Consider the following 26,301-nt stretch of genomic DNA (forward strand, 5'->3'; position numbering starts at 1 on the left):
ATTATCTGATTTATCTCGTTCAGGCATGTTTTAGTTTTAGGGTTGGCATTCAAATCTAAGACTTCTTCTGGAGATACCCTGAATTATTTCATAATTATGAGAAATCTTGGGGAGGTGTCAGTGTTTACAGAGGAATATCTTGCTGTACCACACTCCAGATATATCAATACAGCCAAATCTCCGTCTAGTATGTTATAATTTAATTAGCTCCACTTCTTGAGTCATAATCTGTTTCTCTGGTGCTGAAACACACACACACACAAAAGACAAAATACAAAATGTGAAGAAGTAATTGTGATCTTTGCTACTTGGATTTGGTGCCATCTGTTAACATGACTTCTTGTATAGTAATTTCCAATTTGTTTGTTGAATTGGAGTTTCATGCCATGGATAACATTTCCTTTCATTGTGAAGCTGTCAGATGTAGCTCCCCTGAGAAAAACCATCCTATCTGAGATCCTGCTCAAAATCGTCCTACTTCTAAAAAGCAGCAGCACAGTTTTCTCTAGCTGAGGATCTAGCCCATAAAATCCTTCAAGGGCAAATTCTAACTGGGCAGTGAGCCAAAATGTCATCCCAGAGGACCAGATGCCATGAAAACCTTGGCAGAGTTTCCCCAGATGTGCTAGATGCATCTTGACCTTTCTTTGCATTGTCAAGAATATTACTTTACTATTAACTTGCTCTATTTACCCTTCTGTTGGAAAGGTTGATAATTCTGAATTTTCATTCTCTTTTTCACTACCTCTGTCTTCCAAAAACAAAGTGTTGGTATTTCCAGAGCTGGCCAGCCTGTGCCTCAGAGATGTTTGTAGCTGTTGAGTGCTTCAAAGATGCCTCTGACGTTGGAACATCACATACAGAGATCTCTGTGCTCACCAGGATCACTGGGTAGTCTGGTCTCCTGGCTGGGGTGAAAGTGATAGATTGCTACACCAGCATCTCTGGGATTCCCAAACCACTCTGCTGTGGAAAAGTAGGGTTTGATCAGCCTCTCCTCATATCAGTTGCTCCTGGCCTTCCCCCACCTCACAGCTCACTGAGATCAGTGGTACTTACTGATCTCAGTAGTGTGGTTTCTTAGGCTGGCTGCTCCAGGGCAGTCTGCCTCTGCTGCAGTGTTATTCCTCGATCTGTTCTTACAATCCTCCACCTTTGAACCCCCAAGAAGATGCAATTAGCATCTTCTGATGTTTCACTATCAGCTTTTTGGAAGATTTTCCTTGAGTGTCTACTTTTCCACATGTTGATTTTCACTTCTCATTCTTCTCTAATTATTCTCACTGGTGTGCTGAGTCATGGCACCACGTATGACATCTCTGTCCTCTGTCACTTTAACCAGTAGTCACATCTCATTCATCTTGCCCTTACAGGCTGCAGAGGCTAATGGCAACATTTCTGGTCCCATTTTCTCTTTGGGTCATGTGGTGATCAAGAAAGAGCAGAGGGAGGATGAAACAGTTAAATGAGATCAAAGTCTCTCTTGTAGCCTGCACAGAGAGTAACCACCATTCTCCTAGGGAAGGAACAGAAAATAGCAGCTCGTGTCACTTTGTGTAACAATGATTGCAAAAAGAATGGGAAATAGTACACTTCCCTCATGTCTTCCACAGCTTCAGGAGTAGATGAATGACAATTTTTGGTTCCTTCTCCTCAGAGTGAGGAGTGGATGACTAATATCATTGTGACTGTTGCCATCTAATTGGCTCAAAAGAGTTTTCTGGTGGTTCTCATGATTAGCATCACTTTTCATCATGTGCAAACCATTGCAGAGCAAAGACCTCCATTTGAACTGTTATGGTATGAAGAAGATGTAAAAGTACTGGGTTTCTGAAGCAATTCAATGTAGATAAAGTATGTATGAATCAGTATTCTGATCTTCCTGTGCAGCAAGTCATGATGACTGATCTATTTCTACAGTTGCTAATTATATTATGTTAAAAAATACTTGATGTTCAAGTGACTTTTATGCAAAAATGCTGTGAGATTGAAATTTAAGGAAGACTTGCCAGGAGGGTACTACTGAAATACTTTGCTTTGAGTCAGTTTTATCGATTTCAAAACAGTTTGTTGAGCTGGGTTGCTGTGTGTTACTTAATATTGAGTCTGAGCCATTTGTGTGAACTGCTGTGATATTTTTGGGACAGGAAACATTGTATCCTGATTATTTCTCACAGCCACTCCCATCTCTGCATTATCTAACCAAGGGTGTGTTGCAATTTCTCCTCTTACCTACTGTAGTGCTGGATCATGGGAAAAAGCTTGGGCAAAGAGGCTCACTTTAGACAGATGAGACAAACTGAAGGCAAACTGGGTCAGATCAAAATACTTTGCCTTGATTCAGCTCACAGAAATTAAGTGTTTCAATTCAGAAATACCAAACCACTTCATTTTTAAATCAAAAGTGTGGAAATAACATATTTAGCACTTGCTAATGTCATACTTTGAAGGCAGGGATGTGAATTTCTCTTAGGTGATAAAGAAATAGGGCTCTATCACCGTGCAACCTTCGCCAGCCTGGTGAGAAAAGGACTTTATGTTCAGTTTGAAAGAGGTCTGTGCAAAGGTTTAGAAGAGTGAATATTACAGCAGCATCTTTGGAAGTTTAAGAAGACAACATCAATACAAATATGGGAAAACGACCAGACATTGTAGCAATGGAGTAAAATTAAGTATTTCATAGATACATTAGAAATTTGCTGGGATCAGTCGCAGGACTGGAGCATTCATACAGCTCATTCTGTACAGACAGGCTTGGAGAAATGGAGAAGTGTTGTCCATGCTTGTCCTGAAGTTGGGGAATAATGAAGGACAGACTTGCCTGGGAGAGGATAGAAAGAGAAAAAGCAGAGCCTCTTTGACAGGTGGGTGTTATTTAAGCCACTTGCCTGGGACAAGTGGATGCTTTTGAGCAACTCTTAGAAGCAGTTATTAGTGGCAAAGGAATGCTTTATGTAGGTATTGCTGGGAAAGGCAATATAGCAAAACCCCCTTAATGTATCACCATGGCAGGATATATTGAGGTAATTCTGTTTCACGAAGTAGAACTTATTAGGGAGATATTTTAACTGAGTTTTACCAAGCAAGATTTACTTGTTCACAGCATCACAGAATGGTTTGGGTTGAAAGGAACCTTTTAAAGGCCGTCTAGTCCAAGCCCCCTGCAGTGAGCAGGGACATCTGCAACTAAATCAGGTCACTCAGAGCCCCAGTCCAGCCTGACCATGAATGTTTCCAGGGATGGAGCATCGACCACCTCTCTGGGCAGCCTGTATCATTGTTCCACCACCTTCATTGTAAAAAATTACTTCCTTACATGCAGTCTAATTTTGACTTACTTTATTTTAAAAACACCACGCCTTGTCCTATCCTACAGGCTTTGCTAAAAAGTTTGTCTCTAGCTTTTTCACAAATCTTCTTTAAGTATTCTAAAGAAGTGTTAATGAAGTTGGGAATCCAGTCAAGAAGGAGATTTGGATTCCTGGACAGATAGTGGGACAGATTTGTCAGACAGTTTGTATGGACCTAAATTGTACAATGATTTTAAAACGTAATTTCAAAGAGTAATTATATTTAACTAATGTAATTTCTCAGTTTATAGGGCAACTAGTATGCAGTAGATATCATATAGATGTTCTGATCTTGGTGTATCTCTTGATCTTGGCTTTCATCATCTTTCCTTCATTATATTCTGTGACTCTGCTACCAGTCAAAATCTGGGGGATAAAATGGGGTAATTTGACCCAGTCAAAATTGCTTGCTTGGACAAATACGAGGTGATAAAGTGAAGAAACACAGCTCAAGTGTTAGGAAAACATTCTCTAATTGCACAAGTAGTAAAATCATGGCATAGATTATTTAGGGAGAAAGTGGCATATTCTCATCTGAATTTTTGCAAGAAAAAGTGTGATGAGTTTTTCAGACATGGTCTCAGTTATTTATTCTGTTTTAGAGCAAGTAAAGAGATTAAATAATCCCTCCAGATCACTTCTAGGCATGGGTTTTTAAGATTCTCTTAAGTGGGCACTTTGGGGTCTTTTAAGATCACTGCTTCTCGGGTGGGGTCAGGACAAGGATAGACTTTGTACTGTGGAAATTTTCCTTAGGGCAGATGGTCATACAAGAAAAAGCTGTGGGTTTTACTGAAAATAATTATTCTTTACCTTCTCTGCAGAACTTCAGACAAGAATGCCCAGCTTCCCAGGTTGAACTACTGTGCATCGGACAGTATAAGCATTCCTGGAAGCTACAACAGATTATGTGAAAGTGTTAAAATGTTTTTGCATTAACATAATTTTTATTGAAGAGTTGTGCTCCAATGATGGAGAACAAAGGAAGGGCACGTGATAGAAGTGTGTAGTGTAAACAGCTCACATTGCTCCTAGCAATTGCATGGTTTTAATTGGGTAACAGATTATGAACTGTATTTGTAAAAATTATTCAGCAGTTTCAAAAACCACAAATATTTAGGAAAGCTGTGCCTTTCTGGAGGCACCTGGCAACCAGATAAAGAACCAAAGTTCATTAACAGATGAGTCATTGCTTCTATGTCCTTGCCTGAGATATCCACATAAAATCTCACTGATTTCAGCAGGTGGTGTGGTCAGATTAAAGGAGAGTGTGGTCTCTTGGCCAGGTTCTGGCCTGACTTCAGGCTCACACTGATTTGTTGATTTTAAGCAGAGAGGAAAGAGTGCCTCAACTGACAAGATTCATTAGCACCCCTCTTTCTCCCCTTCCTCTTCTCATCCCATCCCTCTCACTGCTTCATCTGCTCTTTGTAAGGCCAGGAACTTGCTGTCCTTTTTTCTGGGTGGTGACCACGTGGCTAATCTCTCTGCAAAGCCCTGGCTTGCTGGTGATATCCACATAACTTAATGGCCATCCTGGGCTTCTTCCTGATTATCTTGTCCTTGCTACGCGGATGATTGTTGCTCATGAAGCAGCGTCTGATTTACAAATTAAAAACTTTCAATAGTTCTCTGTATTTTATATTGAGTTACAGAAGTACGGATAGAGTTGACTACATGGATTTGCAACCAGCAGCTCAGCAGCTGCTTCATGAACCATCCTTCCAGGAGGGGAACATCACAAAGATGGGCGAGTTAGATGCTGAGAAGTGGGAATTGGTCCATTCATCCCAAGAGAAATCCTCCCCTGCTGTGAGTCAAAGCCTGCTATCTCTTGCCTGAGATGAGGGGAATCTCCCAAGAGCAGCTAATCTTGCACAACCTAATCACTTGAGATCAAACATCACGATATGGGGTCATTAGATACTTCTAAAAGTGCATGCAAACCTCATTCAAATTCCCATATAGTTCTAGCCAAAACACAAGCCAAATCATGATCCAAATAACCTCCTCCTCAGCCCACCTTCGTTGCCGTTCTGTTTCAGTGGCAAATGCAGCACAGAAAAGATGCCTGAATGCTTAATTCAGAAATTTACTGTTTAAGGCATTACTTGTATGAACACCAGCGTAACACATAGAATACCAATGCCCTAAATTTAGTAGTTTAGTCTGAGTCATTTTCACTATGTGGGAGGGCTGTGAAGACACTCCACAGAGTGGAGAAACTTGCTGGTGGTATCTGTCCAATGAGATTTTTTTTTAAAAGTCAGAACACAGCAGAACTACAGATATGTTTGTGAGTAAAATGCAGTTTAGTTGCAGGCTCCAGCACAGGAGAGGGGCGGTGTTGCTCTCCACCCACTTCAAAAGCTGAAGTCAGGTTTGACTGATATGTATCTCTGACACTGAAATAGGTACAGAATTTTTCATGACAGCAACACACAGACAGAGGTAAACACTCTGGCTGCGTGATTTGGAGGGACATGGTGTAATCTCCAGATTTGTCTGTGCAATTACATCTTATTTGCAGATTTCCTAGTGATAGCAGCTGAGTTGATACAATCCTGCATATAACCAACCAGATGGCAGAAGTCATCCCTGGTTTCATTCACTGAGGGGTGAAATGTTGTTCCACTGAAGACCAGGTGACTTTTGCCACATAAGTCATCCAGCAGGGCTAGAGGTACACACACAGTCTTTGAAATAGATGTGGGCACGAGTCATTAGGTGTGGATGTGAAGGAGGCATTTAGACTTGGTATTCTGGACTGGTAACACCTTCCTGCCAGTCTGGGTTTTATTCTTGCTCCATTAGCCTTTCTGCATGAATGCAGCTGATTTGAAGTTGATACAAATTTAACAATTCCATTTTGGACATTCTTCCTGGGACCCTATGGAATGAAACTGCTCCTCTCCTCAAATGAAAACCTAACTTCAGTACCTTATTTTAGTCAGAATTGGTGATGGTTTTATTTAGAATAAAAGTTAGTTCTAGCTCAACCCCTGCTCTCTGTGTTGAGAGATGAAGCAAGCAGAGATAAAGGATGTTTTCATGCACTGTATCCTGTCTGATATCAGCCATGGCAGATGTGTAAACATACTCAGGTTTGACCCTATACCCTGATTCTCATGAGTGGTGCCACAGAGGTCAGGGCTCTGCTCACACAGACTGGAGGATTGGTTGTGATGTGTTTCATGGCAATGAGATGAACTCTGTTCCTAGAGAAACTCCAGTAAAATCAAAAGCTTTTTAATAAGAAAAGTAGTTAGCTGCTATCCTAAACAAAGTAAAATGCCAAACAAAACCCTGTTCTTCTATTTGTTCCTATGCCGGCATTTAGCTGCCAGGAAAGACCAGTCTTATAAATGTGAAATCATATCCATGGCAACATGCAAGCCATGTTTAACTTTGCAGCATGTTAAAAGGTACATTAAAAAAAAAAAAGTATTTTACTGTTGAGAATAGCAATTATGACTTTTAACTCAGCTATTTTAACTCAGTCAGCCTGAGAACATTGAGTGGTGAGGGTAAGGGCCAGAGGCACAGTTTGTTCTTCAGAGCACTTGTTGCTAGACATTCCCAGAAGGTATTATTGCTTAAATACAGCTTGTGTTTTCTTTACCCAGATTCCTTTAGCAAGGAGGATATGACAGGTTGTGGTATCGGACTGCAGTGAAGTTCCACCGGTGCTATTCTACCCGTCATGAGTGAGCACTGCTGGGCTGTGAGCTGGCAAGCTCATGCCCTTTTTTTGGGTAAGTACTGGGTTCAAGGAGCCTGCTTTGTGCTGTGGCATCCTGGGACTATAAGCACCCTACTCAGGTGCTGTTGGTAACTCCTGCATCATGCTAAAAAGCAGACATTGCTCACAGAGTAGGAGAGCAGCTGAAGTAGGGAGTAGACTGAATTAGTGTCTGGGCTTGAAAATGTATTGGGAAAAGTAACAGAAAGATCCCAACTTGGAGCAAAAGCTGAAGCTGAAAACTGCAGATGGTTTTCTTGCCTGTACGATAATGTCAAACCCAAAAAAAGGGAGTTTTCACACTCTGTTGTCTGTTTAGCACAAAGTGAAAATTATGTACTGGAAAATGGAGCCCCGTGTCTGGAGAAAGCAGCTCTGACTGTGCCTATACAATACCATACAGGGCTTTTTTGGAAGTTGGGCTTGACTGCTTTTGCAGAGGTCTCAGAAGCCTTATTTGCTGTGGAGTGAATGGAGGGAGGAAGAGCAATGGGATGTGTCCTCAATAGTTTTTATCTATTGGCAGCTTCATGATAATGCCATTCAGAGTGAATAGTGCTAGGAATGTCTTCTAAAAACCAGAAGTTTCATCTTTAAGAGAAGCAGAACAGCCTGTGTTGGTTGTGAGGACAGTGCCAGAGGTCACAATGGCTACAGCTGGATTTCAGAAGGCATGGTGGAAAAGAACAGGATGTTCTGGTAGGTACTGTCATGTGTGTCTTGAAGCAAAAGGGCTGGTAGATGCAGTAACCTGAGTGTCTGGCTCTGAAAAGACAGCATCATCTTGGAAGAACACACATGTATTTGCTGTCTTCTGTAGCTCTTCATCATGGTTCCGGTTTCTCTCTTCTCTTTTGTAGCTGCACAGAAGTGAGGCAAAGATGATACAAGGTGCACTTTCTATAGAAATTTAACAGCATATATATTAGCATTTTGCTCTCTTTACAGAAAAATTGAGATAATGTATTATTATAACCTATCTCCTCACTATTTAGGAGAGTCTCAGACCTGAGTCCAGCTGGACAAGCCGGGTTAGACTGTGCTGCACCTTTCCATTTTTGTAAAGTGGACACAGATAGTATGTTCCAGCAGGATTAATGATTTGACACTGTACCTCAGTTACTGGAGGTGTTGATTTCAGTCTGGGGAGAAAAGTGTCTGAGGTGCCTTGCTACTAAGCTGTCTGCATGCTGGTGTGAAGGAAGAGAATGAAGCACCAGGCAGTACCAGAATAGCATCCTGGGGGACTGAATCCACAGTAACTCTTTACATGGGACTTCAGTGAGAGTCGCCTGTTTCATAGTCTTTTCAAATATTTTATATTCAGGCGCCTAAAATGAGAGCCAAGGAGCCTGAAGTACCTAATTTTGACAAGAAAGTTACTTTTATTTGTGGGAAGTTTCCTGAAAGGACTTCAGGAGTTATTCTGCAGGGAACTTTGGATTCTGCCTTGGATGGTGGTATCCCTTGTGGAATATGTGTTGCTCAGTCTGTGGAGTTGTCAATACAAGGCATATTGCTTTATCAGCCCTGTGGGTGCTTTGGCCTTTGCTCTGGATCTTAGCTTTAGTCATACAACTCTTCTTTTGCAGGATGTTGGTATCTTTAGATCTGTCTGCTGGGTTCTTCCTGCTTTCATGCTGAAGAGTGGGTGGGAGAAGGTGGCCAGGAGTATAGTGTTGGAACGACCTTTTACTGATGGAGGCACAGTGGTGGTGTGTGCTGCCAACACACTCTGGCAGTGGATGCATCTATTTCAGCAAAGCTATGCCTTCTGCTGTTCTGCTGCTCAATCCTGTGGAGCAGGAGAGAAATGGTACTTGCAGAAGCCTGGTTGGAGGGCGGTGGGGTGTGTGACAGCTGTGCAGGTGGACACCTCAAGTGGGGGTGCCAAGTGAACCATGGGTTTTACCCCTCTCATTCTAGTGTACATAGCCACACGTGCTAAACTCAGTTGTGCCCATGTAGCTGGGATGTCTTCTGCTGCTGTCACTTCTTGAGGAAACCTCCTTTAACAGGTCCTTGAGCGCTGGCTAGAACTGTGGCACCCATTGGGACACACAGGGACTCAGAGACCCCATTAACACAAGGACTTTCCCCTAATCTTAGCAGACCTCAGCAAGACCTCCAGCACTTGGATCCTGACCTCAGACCAAATGCCTTTGTCAGATATCTTCGAGGGGAATTTGATAAAATTTTCCTCGTTTCATCCTTAAGTGCCCACTGGTGGTCTCTTCTTTTGAAGAGACAACAGGACCCACTGAAAGGCTGTTTTTCCATGAGGGTAACTTCAGCATACTGGTGACAGCTATGGTGGGTGTCTAGTGAACCAAGAGTGTCAAAGCCAACATCTAAAATGACCTTTAGGCTGTTTACTCAAAGCAGTAACAGACTCGCCCCCGTCTTCCTGATAAGGCCATCACTTATCAAGAAATAAGAAGAGCAAGTGGCTAGATATGGAAATCATTGTGGGAGTGCCTAATTGAAAACACACAGCATCGTATAGAAGTAATACTATACACCAGTAACCTTTGCCTCTTCTGTGGAATATGTATGTGAAACCAGGAGAATTACCTGGTACTGGAAAAAAAGTTAATTCCAACACAAATAGAAAAAATGTTCTTGGAGAGACAGATATGTATAATTTAAATCAAGTTTCTCCTCATGCTCCATGCTTCTATTTCGTAGATATGTAGTAAAGTATCAGAAATCAACGCATTTAATCTCGCTTGAATGAAACATTTTAGAAGAGGAATCTAAAGTAAAATACGATTAAGTAGACACTAAAAATCCAGTAAGCTCTTAATTTAATAGCTAGATATGTAGAAAGCTAAGTACCAAATAGAAGAAGTTGGTTTCCACTCTAATTTAGAAAATCAAGTTCTTTCTTAAAAATTTTTTTGCATTATCGTAAGACAAAAATATACTTCAATACATGCTTTAGAAAGTATTGGTATTTTAATGGATTTACCTCATTAAGCTATATTGTAGCATTTTACCATCTCAAACTAAGCTTTGTTTTAGCTAATGTTCACCTGATTTAGTTTTTTTTCTTTTAATTAATTTTTATTATTTAATTTATATTATTTTTTATTAATTTTTATTTGTGGTGAGAATAGCAGTACCATCTAATCCCACTTTTGTATTTGCTGGAGAATGTCTAGACTGGCTTGTGTGAGGGTTTTCATCCTGGAAGGTTTTAGTAAGATCCACTTGGTATATACGTCATATAAGTACTGAAACTGAAAGCTTTAGATGCGATACAACACCTAGTAATAAACTGTTTTAACTTTTTTTTTTTAAGGGGAAAGAAATACCATCTTTTGGCAGTGTTTCCTCTCAAACCTCAGAGACTTGCTGATCTGCTGTGTAGATCTGTGCTGTGGTTGCAAAGTATCAAAACAGAGCTAAGGATTTTTATATCTACTCTTCCCACCCAGCACTCACAGCTCTTCCCCCTTCCCTGTCTGTCGGGTGGTTTCTGAAGGCGGTGAGGAGACAGGAAGGGAAGGGACACAGAACTGACCATTGGACAGATAAAAGGAGAATAGTGCCAGCAACTAAGCTTCATTTCTTTAGGAATACAGCCTGAAAACGCCTTGGTAATTAGAATGGATTACGAATATTTTCAGGTTTTCTCTGGGGGAGGTGAGGTGGGAAGCAAGGTAGAAGCAACTGGTTTCCATGTCAGATTAAGGAATTTGCAAGTGTTTGGGACAAATGGTTCCATTCTCTTCCTTAAACTCTGAGCTTTTTTAATGAGAATCATGGTTTTCTATTGTCTTGTGCTGTTGTGATACATCATGGGAACATTTGGGAAGAACACATGTTGGACATGGAGCCCAGTCGCAGCTAATGGGCCATGAAGGATAATGACATCCAAACCAGAACTCCAGTTAAGTCACTGGGATGTTCAATTTCTTATCAAATTTTGGAGTTTTCTTTGCAATTTTCTATGCAAATCAGGCACTTGGAGTGGAAAAGGTCATTTTGATAAAAATCCAACTTTTCACTAAAATCAGTTCTCTTCAGCACCCTGTCCCAAAATCTGTTATGTTCACAGTGTTCCAGAACAGCCTTGCCATCTGTCAGAAGCATTTTTAGGTAACAAATTATTCAACCTAACTGTGCCCCGTCTTTACCACACCAGTTGTGTTGTCTTTGAACTTCCTTGGGATAGACAAGCCTGAGGCTCACCACAGGCAGCAGGAATCTCCAGACACTGAAGGAGAAACTCCAGAGCCAGGAAATAGAAATGTCCTGAGGATGTGGGTGTTTCTGAAGCACCAGGCATCTCCTGAGTAGGGATGTCTTTACCTACTACTGCAGAAAGCAAGTGTGTTCCAGCACGGAGGTAGTGCTGTTCTAGAAAGGAGTGTATGTCTTCTTCTCCCTTTAAAATGGATCCTCTTTTGCATATTTTGTATTCTGGTAGGAGGTGGGAGGTCACACTCAGACTCTTCCTGACAAGATCCAAATTCATATTATCCACCCCCAGTTACTGCCTAAAACATATGAAAAGTTCGCAGATAAAGGATCTTTCTCTTTCAGCCATGTGTTCTGATCACTAAGCTGAGGATTCAGTCCTCTTAGGATCAAAGCCTGAACTTTTGTTTAGAGGGGAGTCCCCCTATCCAAAGCCTGGTGGTTAAGGCATTTCTTGAGAAGGTGAGAGACAAGGGTTTGAACTGCTGAATACTTTTCGTGCTTCTTTTCAAGAGCATGCTAATTACCAGGCTGTGATATGAGAAGCAGAGAGTGTTGCTACTATCAAATTGGTTACTCAGCCTGGTTTTCAAAAGCAAGTGGTCCCAGCCAAGTTCGAAGCCCCAGGAGTGCTGGGTCAGTGTCTCAGGGCTGTGCTGCCTCCAGTGTGGGCTCTCTGGGCTTGGCCTCTGGCTGGAAATGGGTTCTGTCAGCTGTGCGAGGCTGGGGAATATCTGGGGCCAGCTGGGTGATATGGGAAGCAGTTAAAGGGCACAGATGGCTCTGGTGGGGGCAGAGGAGAAGCCTTCTCTAGCTACAGTTAAGGAATTAACTTTCTGCAAATGCTGAGTTGCACATGCAATGTGTCACTATGAGAGCTGTTGAATATTTTGTCGTGAGACCACTAATGAACTTGATAGCTACCACATTCACTAGTTGGTGGAACAGATTTACCCATCATTTCTGAGTTTAAGTGATGGGACTTTACTTGTGGTTAAAGTTGTGGGGTGTTTTTTTTTTTGTTTGTCTGTTTGTTTTTGTTGTTTGGTTTTTTAAAAATAAACTTCAGTCTCTCTTAAATATATTTCAGCTGGACTGGAACTTTTAACAGTGTTATTTTGTCTCCTCAAGTCTTCTTCAAGATAAGGCTTTCTTGTATTCTGAAATGATGTGGCAGAAGGCAAAAAATAATCTTGTGACTCATTAGGAAATAAACAGAGGCATAATTGCCATCTGTGTTGCAGTCCATTTAATCTCTTCTCTCTCCAGTCATGGAAAAAAAGTTCATAAAAAAAAAGTTGAGGTCTGGTTTTGTGATATTCTTGAGAGAAGCTAGCATAAAAAAATTACAGAAAAGAAAGGGGGGAAAAAAGCCTCAATACAGGCGCTATACATTATCTTAGACAAAATGGATTAAATTTCTGACACCCTACTCATCAAATTCTGACCTTGATTTGACCCCATTGGCTTTTTACTGTTTGATGTTCTCAAACGATTTGGTGCCACTTTTCCTTAGCAGTGCAGTTAATTCTGAGTGTTAGATAGAGATCAATAGTCATAGCTTGAAATTGGCACTTTTGGACGAAAAATATGTTGTGTGGCAGTAACATAGATTTGATAGTAGTTCAGTTAAGAAAATGGTGTACTTTTTCATTATTGTTTTCAATGACAGTATCCAGAGTGTTACTTCATTCTCCTAGCAAGCTTCTGACAGTCTCTTGTAATATCTTATCTATCAAAGAGTTTTCATTCCTCTCCTTTCATGCTTGGCTTCTGGAGTGGAACTTTATTTAAAAGGTCCCTGAAATTAGAAAGAATGACCATGGCACTTCTGCTATCAAGCTTCTCAGTAAGAAATAAACCCCCTACTTCTAGACTTGTGTCTGGCCTCCTGCTTGCCCACATTGAAATCTCATTTACTATGCTGGCTGTGTGGTGGAAGCTTGACTGTCAGGAGGAAGTAAGTGGCCTGTTGGATAGGATTTAATCTTCTCACAGGTAGGTGGGTTCTGCGTACTGCCTTCCCCACCTTTGTCTGTATGAAAGTGCCCTGTGCCTTGCTTTCAGCCCATTGCTGCAGTGGGAGGTGGGCCTCCATTCAAGGGGTGTTTAGTCCTCAGCTGCAGCTTGGAGTATACAGCTGCTCTGGAGTGCTGGGCTGGGGCTCAGGCGGTCTCTAGGGCACAGGATTTGCCAGGACTGTGCTCCTTTCTGTGGGGTCCCACTCCAGAACACTTGGTACTGTTTAGGAGTAATGAAGCTCTTCTTCAGGCTTCCATCAATGCAGGTACTGAACATTTTGGGGAGTTTTCAGCAAGCCACTAAAATCTGACCTCTGTGCAGGTGTGTCCTTCCTCCAGTATAACTTTGGATATCCTGACTAGTGTAATCCACATTTGACAGGTGGTTGAAAATATCTTTTTGACTAAATTCCATTAAATTATATATGTGGGGCAGGGGAAGAAAACACAGATGGGCCAAGGAGAGCCTGTAGAGAGAGGCAGCTGGGAGAGAGATGTCATGACAGTTTCAGGTGCAGGGAAATGTCAGCCATGGCTTGTGTCTTCTTCATACCAAGGAAGAGTTCAACCTTTGGACACAGATGAATAAGGAACCTAGTTGCAGCATTCATCTGCTCCTGGAATTATTTAATTAACTTCCTCATATTTCCTCAGAAAATTGTGAGCACCTGTTTCAACAACTACTTGAAAAGCATTCCCATAAGGAGTTGTGGTAGATGCACCATGATGCTTTTCATGAAGCAGTGGGCACTTCTCTCCCAGGGACAGGCATCTGCAAGTGGCTATATCTTCCTTTCTGTTTTCTGTAGACTTAGGTCTCTGTAAAGTGTGTACAGATAAAATGTGGACAAAATATTTCTCCATGGCTTTCTGGCTGTTTAGCAGAGGAGCAATGTCAGTGATGGATAAAGACTGCTGAGAAGGGGTATTGTAGGTACCCATGACTCATGCTCTTTACCTGACAGCACCTCTGGGGCCTGTGGATATGAAATGGAGTTAGGCCTTGTACTTCACGTTTTTGTTCTCTGACTCAAATCTGGAGATGCTTTGTGTACTGCCTTCCTGACATTTATCATGTCCTGAAGGCAATTGCATATAGCTTCTCTAGGTCTGTTGCTTTTTCATAGGCCTGTGTTCTTCCACCCATAAGTCCCAGCCCACTGTCAGGAGGGCTTGAAACGTACCAAAGCAAGGCTGTCCTCTTGTGTGACCTGGGTTTAACTGCAGCTGTTTGAGGAGATTTGCCCTGATGAGTGCACAGCAAGTGTGCCATGATACCGACTTCTCAGATGTGTGGCTGGAATTCAAACATCACCTTGTAGACAGAAACCCATGGGTGCACAGCTACACGAGGGCTGAAAACTTCAATTCCTTCCAAGGATGTGTCTTTGTGACAGTCTCCATCTGTAAGCAACAAACTCATGATAAATCACAAATCCCTCTCCTGGAGACCAAGCATCAGTGGTGCTGAGTACCAGCAATTCCCATTAGCTTCAATAGCCACTGCGTGCCCTGAGCATCCTGGTTACATCTGCTCACCTCCCAGGGGGCCACACTGTCCTACTGCCTTTGGGAATATGTGCTGTTCTCATTGGCTGGGATTTGTTACTGATAAAGTTACCACACTGCTTTAAATCCCATATAAAACCAGGAACAAAGATTTAGTGAAAATAAACCTTTAATAAAACTTTGACTACAGCTCTCACCATCCTCTGAAAGATTTTAGGTAGGCTAACTTCTCATATATCTCCTGTGACTCATCTGCAACCCTGAGCAGCAGCATTCCTTCCCAGGTTCAATTTTAAACCTAAACAAAGGCTCAGCCTTGCCTTCCCATAGCCATGTGTGGTTTGAAAAGCAGTGCCACTGTAGCTGCTCATGCTCCTCGTTTATACTTTTCCTGACTGATATGTTTCAGTGCCTAAGTGCATTACTTGTGAGTTTTTGTAGAGCAGCTCCAAAGCTGTGCCAGTGGATTTTTCTAGTTTATAGCATCAGCTATTCAGACAGGTGTGTAACAACTTGATTGACTATACTTGTGGGTGGTGCCATTGATTATTAAAGGAACACATCCACTTACAGGTAAGATATGCTTAAAAATGTCTTGCTCAGTCAGGAGTGGAGCCCTTAATCCGCTCTGCATCCTGCAGTTTGCAAGGAAGGCTGGATGCTCTGTGGGAGCAGAAGCAAACTTCAGAGCACTGAAGAGGTGAATTGAAGAGAGTAATCACTGGAAGACTTGACATATGAGGTTTGATCACCTTGCTGAATTCTGGGGATTATTCAGGGATGGGATCTGTGCGAAATCCCTGGCATGCTGCTAGTTTAATAAAATTGATATTAATAGTGAATTGTTTTTAGAAGGGAAGCTGGCATATTGTAAAAATATCAAATGATAATGCTATGGTAGTCAATATACAGAATGTGCATTTGTAGCCTGGATTGTTATGTGCTTCTAGGTTTGCTAGAAATTTTAGGTACGCTCTTACTGCAACTTTTAATGTAGGCAAAATACCCAGCAATATTTAAGTAAATTATTTGGAACAGGAATTGCAAATTCAAAATAAATGGCTTATTTGCTTTATTACCAGGGACTACACATGTGCTGCAGTTGGGCTGGTTTGTTAGAGCCAGATGAAAAAATGCTGCCTTCAGATAACTCCATCTCTTGCACACTGTCTTACTGTGATGTGTTCTGTGTATACTCGTGTTGGCGTGGCATGGTTGCACTCTTTGCTTTATTGTACACAGGGGAATGCCTGAGTTTGGGGATCTGGAAAGAAGTGTTTTTGTGGGCACCCGGCTGGTATGTGGGGCATGAGTAAGCTCAGCTATGCAGCTTTGTAGATTGAGAGCAGTATTCTGGGAAGCTCAGTGCTGCCTGTGCTGTTTTGGTTCAGCTGTTTTGGTCTATGGCTGAGTTTGTCTGAACTGTGGTTATAGCCATGTTGAACAATGGATTGAAATAACATCCTGGAGCTGATTGTAGCAATGGGATGAAATAATGGATTGTGATAAGTGAAGGAAATAATGGACTTTGGTGCTTTTAGGAGTAATAAAATGTCTGCTCTGCAATATGTTTAGCAATACATACAGAAACAATCTGTGAGGTTGCTTAGTGTTTTTCCAAGCTTTTGTTAGGTTGTTAAAGGTAAAATCTGGGCTATCTTGAATACAGTGGAAAATTGCCTTTGTCTCTTTCGGCTCAGGGCTCCTCCCCTATGTCTGTGCCTACTGTACTTGCTAAATCACCAGCACCCCATCACAGCTAACCTAGGAAAGCAGAGAGCTCTGGGCTGTACTTTGGAAATTCAATGCAGTGCCCCGAGGTAGTGCTTGGGGCAGATGTTGTACCTGAGCACTCCCATTGCTTGTCTCCATGCTGGGGGTCTTCTGAGCAAAGAGGTGGGAAGAGCCAGCAGGAAACAGCTGCTTGAAAAGAAGGCTCAGAGATGGCAAGGGACTGATGGCAAACCAGGGCACAGCTGGACAGAAATCCTATTGGCTTGACTGCCTCTGATCACGTAGCAATCTGTGTGTGCAAGGAATTTAGAAAGGATCACAACTAAGTAAAGTTACATTGCATTAAATGCATCCCAGAAGAAAGCAACTTCTGCTCCAAAATCCTGACAAACAAACTATCCAGAAAAAAAACTCCAGAAGTCTTGCTCATAATGGGCATTAGCTCCAAATAAGTGACAAATATTTGGAGTTGGAGTGTGTGAAATGGTGCCATACCTAATTTCTGAGTAATGCAAGCTTGGACCAGTTTGGCCATGGGCACCTCTCCTCTTGTGCCTTAATTCTAAGTAGATAGATGGTAGTTACTATTTGTACTTTAAATGCTGCTTTTCCTCTTTTGACCTCAGAACACTTTAAAAAGGTGGGATACTGCCTCAGGTCAATTATGGGCTGAGAATTTCTATACCAAATTCTAACCTAAAGGGCAGTCACAAAGCCCAGTTTATGAATCTCTCAGAGATCTTAGAACAGTACTGCTGATCTCCAAATGATAGCCTCTTGGATATTATTGCTGAAACTTTCTGAAAGTAGTGCAAACCAGGAGGGAACAATTAATCCTCAGAGTAACCCCATTTACTCTAGCAGTTTGGCCCTGAGGGAGTAGGAGCACTTGATGTATGACAGCAGCCCCAAATGTCAGTATTTCTCCACTCTTTCATTTGCTGCTTGCTGTGGTAGATTTCATGCCGTTATAAGCTGTTTATGTACAGCCTGATCAAAGTGCTTAATGACAGGGTTAATTTCTACGTATAATGAGGAAGTCAAGACAGGAGACAGGTACTGTGTAATCGAATTTTTCATTTTGGAATTTGTTTCTCTTCATGTAGGGCTTAGCTTTGATTTTTATTACCATTAATGTCTGCATTTACTGTTATTTCTAGTTTCTCAGATGATCTAAACCTACTACAGAAATAGAGGCACTGAATTGTTTCAACAGCTTCCATGAAAATATGAGGATAAAGTAAAAAGAGTCTATGTTATAGGTAAAAATTGACCCAGCCGAATTTAAAAAAATAAAGCAATTTTATTATAGCAATCGAATTCTATCTGAGCCCGCCACAAGGAAAAGGACAGTGCCAAGCCCGGGATCGGTGCTGGGTGAGACACAGGTTGGACTGTTCCAGCAGAGGGTCTTCTGTGCCATACACCACCCTCCCAGTATGAGCGATTCTTATAGGGATCATTTTGCTCGAGGCTGGGATTTTGGGGGATCAGCCTTTTCTTTCCATTCCAAGTCCCACATATTCATAAAGTCTCTTTTTTCTGTGTTAAGCTGAACAATCCGGTGTCCAGGAAGCGATGGGTCCTCCTGATGTGGTTACAATACGGAGTTCAGATGTATCACTCTGGAGGGTTCCAGTGATCCCGGTGGTCGTTGCTGGGATGATCATTGCTCAGGAGCTCCTGGATCACCTTGAGACATGACCCATCTCTGGACAGGCTACATGTATTAACTTGTAAATGAGGTTTTATCGGGACCAGTTTCCCCATATGTGAGACAACCCCCAGTGCCAACTTGTGCTTTTTCTTAATAATATCAAATATTACATACATATCACTCTACCGGCACAAATTATCTTTATTACATATAACAGTCTATAACTTCTCTGCAGCTACCGGCGCAAATTATCTTTATTACATATAACAGTCTATAGCTTCTCTGCAGCAAGACCCCAAAGTGCAGTTTGGTTTGGAGGACGAATAAAACTGTACTTCTTGAACAGTCCACTGAAGACATCAAATCTTCTTTTTCTGACTCAGTAGGTATAGGCACAGACACGGATGCTTAGATATGTCTGTATGCAGCCAGAGAGACAAAGGCTATGTTAAAATCTGGAAACCTTATAGTTTATGAAATGCGTGTCTTCAGCAAGACTTTGCAGACATAAATTAATCCCAAGAGCATCCCTTTGAAAGAGCTGATATTGAAAAGGAATGGTTCCCCTTTCTCAAAAGATGGAAATGGTACATTAGATCTGCATTTGCCCTGCTTATTTTGGTTTTCATTTTTAGGTGCATTGAGCACTGTAAATATTTCTGCACATTCAGAAATCTAGGGGTACACAAGTGATGGAGGCCTTACAAAACACATCTTTGAGGTAGCCAGCTTCAGGAATCAAGCTCGAAGTGGGTATGACATTAAACCTCGGTATATCCACACTACCCTGCCTCTACTGTTTTTCTCTTTTTCTAGCACTCTGTATATTTCAGAAAAAATAGGGATTTAAAAGTTCATGCTAAATTCTGTTGACCACTGTTATACAAGTTTCCTTACAGCCGAGGTAGGAATCCTTTGTGAGGAAAGTGTGCACCTCTATTAGCACCACTGTGCAAGCTGTAGTTTGCAAATTCGGTGGGAGGCTTTGCTCATGCTAATTTGGGCTCAGTCATGCACCTCTTTTCCTCTTTTACATGCAAATAGCAGCTGTGTCAGTCTCTGGGATGCCTGCTTGTTCCTTTAACGGAGAGATTCCAGTTCATACCTTCAACCAGTGCATTTGTGCGTGGGCAGAGGTATAGCGCAGTGGTACAGTTGCTGACAAGGGAAGAGCTGTGACGGAGGTTGGAACAAGTTAGTGAAATAGAGAAGTCTTGAAAGAAGACACTGAGCTTTTCTTGTATGTTTTCATTTATTAAAAAAAAAATTAAAAAAAGGTGTGGGAGTGGAGAAGAGCAGAGATCTATACAAAATGATAGTGCATAATCCTGCCCCCATAAAAAGGGATCCCTTGACTCTCTTGACTGCCAGAGATTCATTTCTTTCTTCTGACCCAAAGGGTTCTGGCAGCAGCCATGAGACTGGAGCACATCAGCCACCAGCCTGTGTAGCTGGGATGGCTGTGGGCTGAGTGCAGGTGCTTGGATTCCTCATGGTGGTGCCCCGGTGCTGAGGGAGTTGGGCTGGTGAGTTGTCCTGCTGTAGGTATCCTGCTCCAGAGGGTCCCTGGCCTTGCCAAGCCACTGGCTGTCCTGTGCTCTGCTCTCCCAGGGTTTTACATGGCAGAGTGCAGCACAGCTGCCCTGCTGTAAAGGCAAAGAAGTCCATGGTACTTGCTTAGACCAACAGGCAGATTGAGTACAAAGCATATCACTGTGATGTTATTTCTTCCTCTGTCTTCAGCCTTCTCCTCTGCTTTATGGTTATGGCTACCTGAACCTAGCCACCGCCTTCTTTTTACTCTCCTACTCTTGTCACAGAAGTCAATGCAAAATTAATCAGGTGAAATAACTTCTGTGACATCACTTCTGATGCTTTTGAACTTACTGAAGAAAGTTGGTATTAATACCATACAGGCCACAGAATGTAAGTGTTGTATGTAGACCAGTTTAAAAGGGTGTTTGATTTAAGGGGCCAGGATGTCCAGAAGTTTGGAGTACAGAGTTTTATAAGAAGGCCAGCTCAAAAAATATTATATCCCTGTGAAGTTTTCAGTTAAATCTGTGGGCAGCTTGTTACAAGGGTTTTCAGAAGATGACAGCTCACCTTTTGGAAAGCCCTGGCCCATGTTTGTTTCCTCCCCCAAAAAGAATCCCCTGATGTCAGTGCCACAGATTCAGGACTCAGTGTATAGCCAGGATTCAGCTTGCATTCGCTTCCGTGTGTGTCCGTGGACATCTTTGAGGGCTGTAAAATGATTACTGTGATATATCTGTCCCTGACCTGTTTTATAATCTACTTGATCATATCCCCTCTGTGTGTGTGCAGGTGGCAGAGGTGGGGTCAGGGATAGAAGCACATGTACGTGCCACCTCTGTGTATGGAAGGCCCTTAAGCCCCTCTCTAGCCTCTCCACTGATCCAGGGGGAAACAAGGCTGTGACCTGTAGAGCTTCCACTGACTTCAGGTTTAACAACGCTACATTAAGTGGGTAATATGTTGTGACACAGCAGGATAAAATTCTGGCCTTCATAACGACCATGGATTTTGGTATTGATTTTGGAAGTATTTTAGGATTTCAGCTGTAGAAATTAGTGGCAAATTCCATGATGAAATAATCTAGTTATTTCCTATCAAATAGACTTTTCAGCAACATGGCTATTCCAGAAAATACTTTTCAAATGGAACATCTTGAGCTATTGACCCCACAAAGAAATACATGCATACAATAGAATTACTTCCTGTCTATTTAACACCCATGTGTAACAATGTGGGTGGATCTAGTTGTTATTCTCCACCATAATGACAATTTATCCAAAGCAATTTGTTGCCTGGCCTAAATTTTGCAAAACCACCTGGTCTTTAAAACCTTTTGAGAAAGGGTGATATTTGCACCTGACATGTCTACAAGTAACTTAGATCAAGTTATTGATCGGTCCTGTATATGTCGCTTTCCAGTGGGAGGATGAGATGGAGAGGCCAATCCGTTACTGCAGCTATCTACCACTGGAAAGCAATAGCACTAATGATACAGGTTTTCAATAGCTGATTTATATTATCCTGTAGTCAACAAGAACTCATGATTTTGTCACTGTATTGTTTAAAGCAACACTCCCAAATGCTGGCAGGCCCCAAATCTGACCCATTGTAACAAAGCTGCTATGTTATGAGCTGGAGAAAACTGAGCAAAACCCCACCAGTCCTCCAGAGCATGGTCTGGACAAGCTCTTTGCTCACTGAGCGACAGATCTTGTGAGCCCCCAGTTCATGAGAGGCTCATTCTAGGGAGTGATTCCTGGTAAGATTGGCTTTAGTTCCACCAGCTGTTCCCCAGCATTATGCTACCGAGAGGGGAAGATGGAGTTACAGTTCTTTCTCTGCACTTACCATCTCAGTGACTGACTGCTAGTTTGGTAGGGATTAATGAGAAATATGTGTCAGTGGCTATAAATGGGAGGCTGGTTCCCCTCTTCTTCCATCTAGTGATATGAGTACCTTGGGCAGCACAGGGGAAGTGTGTACAGAATCCAGCACAGAGCAGAGCTCCTGAGGGAGAGAGCAGCAGCAGTGAGGAGCTGAGTTTGCTGGAGAAAGCTTTTGATGAGCCATGCAAGAGCTGGCCTGGGCAGTCAGTGGGCACAGTTCCATCCTCTCTTTTGGTCACGTTTGGACATGGCAACAGTCACATCAGCTTGGTGAGGCTGAGGTCCTGTTTTGGGAGCTCCTAGCAACACTGGCATGAGGGAAAGGCTGTGTGCAGAGCAGCTGGGCTCTGAGACAGGGGAGTGGAGATGTTGTGTGGAGCTCTGCATGCTCAGATGGGCTGACCTGCAAGGACAAGCGCTGTGTTTTTGAACTTGTACACACCCTGCTTTCACACAAACATTTCATGTAAATTTGTAAAATGTAATAACTGCTGAGTGTATTTTACACAATCACAGCCTAGTGACTGAAGCATCCACTAATTAAGAAGCCTCTAATTAGGCTTTTAAATTATAAAATGTAATGGCTCTAGTGCAGCTGTTGTAAACTATAGAGTAAATTATATCCAGTTGAAAGAGGCCTTAATTACGTAATTATATAACATGCTCTAAAGACTTAGAAAGATAAAAGAATTTTTACTATCTGCAATTAATAAAAACAAGTGAGTAACAATAGAGCTCTTAAACCAATGAAAGCAAGGAAATTCAAAGTTAATCTGAAAAGCTGTGCTGGTACTTTCTTTTATTCTCAAGTTGTTCTAATTTTTGGAGGGTTGTTTTTGTTCTTTTTTGTTTTCATGATGGAGATAAAGAAGTATTGTCAACCAGGCGTTTACGTCCCCTGCTTTTGTTTTTCTTGCTTTTACAGGTCTATGTACAGCATTAATGATACTTTCTGAGGCTTCATTTTTGCAGAAATCCCTAACAAGAATACACTTATTAGCCAGCTTGTCTCCTTGCATTCTGATTTACAGAATGGTTGGTAGTTACACATGCTTTTCTGAAGTCAACAGGACTCAAATGTTGGTCCCATTTGCCCCCTGAAGATCATGTTTAGGCCACATCTAGCCTGCATGTTGTTGGTGCAATGTTGGCAGTTATTCTCCATGCTGGACTTACCAAATGGATAAAAAGGTTTGGATATACCTGGGAGATTGCACTCTGGGCTTCTTTTTTACAGGGCTTAGTTCTGCTGCACTGAAACTGAGGAGAGTTTAGCCCTTGCCCACACTGGAGCTGGGCCATACTCCAGTCTGCTTAGCCTTTAGACTGCAGCACTCTTCCCCTCACCCCAGCTCTGCCTGACAGTGCATCCTTGGGAACCTCACCAGCTCTCACCAAACCTGCATCTGCTCTCAGCCTCCCTCGCTTACCCAGCCCTGTCTGCTGCCCTTCCTTGCCATCTCCAATCACAACTGACACTGATGGGTTGCAGTGAGCAAATGCCTCTTTACAGAGAAAAGGAAAGATGCCTCTGATGGCTGTTGGCTTTGCTCATCTGTTGCCAGTTCTTTTTGTTTCTTCAACTGCTGGTCCTGAGACAGGGGCTGTGCTTTTTGTGTCTGTGAGCTGCAGCCACGAAGAAGATACAGACTGTAGGCTGTGATGTGGAGAGAACTTAGCTCCTACAGCTGTTCTTAGGAATTGGCCTTCACAGCTGTAGGACCAAGCACCCCATGACAGCCAAACAGGTAGTGCTTTTCTTGCTTATTCCAGCCACATCCAAGTATTTTTATCTGGAAATGTCACAGTGAGGGAAATAAGGAATACAGATCTCATAGTAAATTTTTATGGTTGATTAATTAGCCCAAAGAGTATTAAATTGTGCTAATGTAGTTTGCCTCTTCGATGCTGTCTTTTGACTTCAATGGAACTAAATACATGCTTAAAGTTAACTACATGCCTAAGTGCTGTGGTGAATCGGGGCCTAGGGCATTAATTAGAACTTGGCTCAGATTTACTTTCAAGGCTTTTTCCCCTCTTTTTTTTTCTTCTTCTTTTTTTTTACTCTTCAGCGCTCAGCAGTTTAATTGGTATGCAGATGTTCCCCTTTATTGCTGGCAGAGGCCTCTGTCACTGTTCTGAAGGTACTCAGACTTCAAGGCTGGTACAGTGGGCAGGAAGAAACCCCCCCCTGAGAGCTTTCAAGCTTTGTGGGAAATAATGATATATGAGACAGGGATTCCTTTGGAACCTGAAGGGAACATGACAGACAGAATAATATGGGAGGAAAACATTGTCTTCACAATTGAGACTGATGGTCTCATCTTGTCTCCTTGTTATTGTTACCAACCAAGACTGAGATGAGCTTTCTTATGAAGAACTTCATTTTGTGGCAGGTTCTGTATGTTGGGCACACTGCACTCAGTGGTAGCTTTCCATCCAAAGTACAGATATTGACAGGCTCTGAGGAATCCTTTGAGGTGGTGGTTTAGCTTAAAACCTAAAATTCCTTCCAGCATTGAGATGCATTTTGTCAGGAATGACAGTTGAAATTTGATAATCTTTTACCACTTCGTGTGCCCATATGAAGAGTTGTTGGGCACAGGAGTGTCAGCTTTATGAATCAGATTTTCTCACACTTTATTAATTTCACTTTCCAGTGGTTAGTGCATGTTTGCAAGAGACAATTGATTTGTACAGATCTGTGTAGGATGGAGCAAAGCTGGAACTAAAGCAGGAATGCAAGTTGACAGCAATGCAATAGCTTTAATTGACAGACACCAAGGCACTATTTAAAGCAACATCTTCTCTGATGTTTAGGTTAAAAATGACCCTCAATTTGTCCTCAGGTTGCTATGTCCAAAAAAAAAAGCTTTTATGTATACTCATTTCAAATGGATTAGCCAAAAAATTAAGTGCTCATTTTGTATACTTTTATTTTCAAGTTAGAGATGGTTCAAACTGCTCTTGTACAAGGTACTGGAAGATGGCTGTTTCTTAACTCATCCAGCATAAAAGCTGTCTTTCAGGGGATGCTTTGCACATATGAGATTTATGTTAGTGGTTTTTTGGCACCCACAGTTTTCATTCCAGCTAATGGGAGGTGGAAAGATTAATACACATAGTGTACATTGTGGGTCCAAAAATGCAAAAAAAAAATTACATCCAATATGGAAAGGGCTAGGAAAATGTACCTTCTTGGATGTGAGCAGGGCAGGTTAGGAAACATCATCTTCCTTTTACAATTGTCTGTTACTCTTTACATTTCTGGAGAACTGGGATCTTGCTGTTAATCTTACAAAAATAGATGCTGTGGTGAAGCCTCAGGCATGAATAAAATTGGATGTTAATCTTAAAGCAAATTTTTTACAGCTATGCACTCAGAGCAGTGAATCCAAATGATTTTGGAAACTCTGTGGTTTTTACTTATTTAGATCAAAATGCTGTGGGGAAAAAGGTCAGTGGCACAGGTACATATTGTAACATTTGTGGCTCCTGAAAGTTGAGCAGATAAGCATGGCAAATATTAGACATCTCTGACTTGACAGAAATAATAGGCAAAGCTGAAAAAAGCCTGCTGACAAGAGGAGTGGGTGTTGGTGGGTGACTTGCTGCAGTTTTAGAGCTGTTAAGTGTAGGTTTTTTAGCATTTTCATTATTTAAAAGTGGAGTGGTAGTTTCTTCACTCCTTCTGAAAAGTTACTAATTTACTCTGAAATATAGGGTAAGCCACAATGATTTAACAGATTTGTAATGTGCTTTAGAGTGACTTTAAGTAAGATACCCTCCTCCTCTCTGAGCTTCCCACTGTCTCAGCTCTGCCCTCACTCCTTTCTCTGTGTACATCTGCACCAAAATGCAAAGCAAGGGCTGCCCCACGCATGACTTTTGTCCATATCCTGTGTCAGCTGGAGTGCCTGGATGGCTGTGACCGCTGGTGCTCATGCAGGTTTGCCTCGTTGCCAGAGTTCAGAAAGACTGACAGGCTGAGCTAACTATGTTTGCATATTGGGAATAGCAACTTAGATTCTGGAGTGCTTCAAAAGCTGCTACTCTGCAGGTGGACAGCCCTTTCTTGGAGGAGCCCTGACATACAGAGCCTGCCTTTTGCCTAACGTATGGAAAATGCCTAGTGGAGCATGGCCAAGGACTGTGATTAAGGTCCCAGATTCCTGGGATACAGGCAGCATTAATTAATCTGTGGTCCTCTGTGTCTGATGCAGAGAAAGCAGCTGTGTTCCCAAGGGGCTGTCCAAGAAGGGAGGCAGCCTGCAGGGATGGAAGGTGCTCAGGACATTTTCTTCTGTTGTCAAGCTGAAAGGGTCTCAGCTGTGTCATGCCCACAGCTGTGCTGTGTAGCCATGCCCATGGCAGGATGCTTCAGCTGCAGGCCTTTTGCATGGATGATACTTAAATCTGATGGTGCCTCGCTGAGAAGGAGCTGGTCCTGCATTTACTCACAGAGATCTCTAGTGGTTTGTGGTAAGGAATTGGGACCTGGGACTGAAGCCACAACCTCCAGGACCAAACCACAGAATTTACACAGTTGCCAAGGCCTGCCCATTTGCCTTTCCTGATGAAAGTCTGTCATCACCACAGCTCTTGCACTTCTGTCTGCTCTAGTCATTATTGGTGGAGGGAAGAATCTGTTTTGTTC

The 26,301-nt window shown here is 42.2% G+C and overlaps 1 protein-coding gene across 12 annotated transcripts in view; it reads left to right on the forward strand.

The window, feature by feature from the left end:
• The window catches only part of RTKN2 (rhotekin 2), a 196,172-nt gene that overhangs the window by 25,849 nt on the left and 144,022 nt on the right, over nucleotides 1-26,301 (forward strand). For 5 of the 12 annotated variants that reach the window (XM_072930896.1, XM_072930899.1, XM_072930897.1 and 2 more), the window contains one exon: nucleotides 6,977-7,105. The exons of 3 other annotated variants lie outside the window; for them this stretch is intronic. The gene's annotated coding sequence lies outside the window, so the exon portion shown is untranslated. 4 more of the 12 variants (XM_072930905.1, XM_072930906.1, XM_072930901.1 and 1 more) reach the window with 3 other exon arrangements.

This window comes from Taeniopygia guttata, chromosome 6 (genome assembly GCF_048771995.1).
Source record: "Taeniopygia guttata chromosome 6, bTaeGut7.mat, whole genome shotgun sequence".
NCBI lineage: Eukaryota > Metazoa > Chordata > Aves > Passeriformes > Estrildidae > Taeniopygia > Taeniopygia guttata.